Consider the following 980-nt stretch of genomic DNA (forward strand, 5'->3'; position numbering starts at 1 on the left):
CCATCAGGGCTTTGCAAAACTAATCTTGCTCCACTGGAGTTTGTTTTTGATGCCCCATCAAAATAGAGAACCCAATACTCTTTATCATCCTTCTCTTTGCCCCCATCATCGACTTTCTTGTCTTGAGGTACGACATCTTCCCGCCCCCCGGCTTCTTGGTTGGGTATGGTACATTCCACCACGAAGTCAGCTAGTGCCTGGGCTTTTATTGCCGTACGTGGCTTATACTTGAGATCAAACTCTCCCAGCTCTATTGCCCACTTAATCAATCTCCCACTTGCCTTGGGACTGTGAATGATATTTCTCAGGGGCTGATTTGTTAGCACCTCAATCTGGTGAGCCTGAAAATAAGGACGCAGTTTTCTCGAAGCCATTACCAAGGCTAAAGCGAATTTCTCAATAGCTGAATAATTCAACTCAGCACCATGCAAAATTTTGCTGACATAGTAAACGGGTTTCTGGACTTTCAATTCCTCCTTAACCAACACCGCGCTCAAGGCGCTCTCTGAAACAGCCAAGTACAAAAATAAAACTTCACTCAGAACTGGCTTAGCCAACAACGGGGCCTGGGCCATATACTTCTTTAATTCTTCAAATGCCTTCTGGTTTTCCTCACTCCATACAAAGTCTTTGATGTTCTTTAGTGATTTGAAGAATGTCAGGCACTTGTCTCCTGACTTGGAGATGAATCGTCCTAGCGCCGTAACCCTTCCTGTGAGCTTCTGAACATCCTTGACAGTTTTTGGTGGTTCCATATCCAGTATTGCCTTTATTTTATCGGGGTTAGCCTCAATTCCCCTCTTTGAGACCATCAATCCCAAGAATTTTCCAGATCCTACTCCGAATGCACACTTCGTAGGATTCAACATCATCTTGTGGTACCTTAGGACCTCAAAAGCTTCCCTCAAATGGGTTATATGATCAGTCTTTACTAGACTCTTGACTAGCATGTCATCAACATAGACTTCCATAGTCTTTCC

The sequence above is a fragment of the Apium graveolens genome, chromosome 7, assembly GCF_009905375.1.
Source record: "Apium graveolens cultivar Ventura chromosome 7, ASM990537v1, whole genome shotgun sequence".
Classification (NCBI taxonomy): domain Eukaryota; kingdom Viridiplantae; phylum Streptophyta; class Magnoliopsida; order Apiales; family Apiaceae; genus Apium; species Apium graveolens.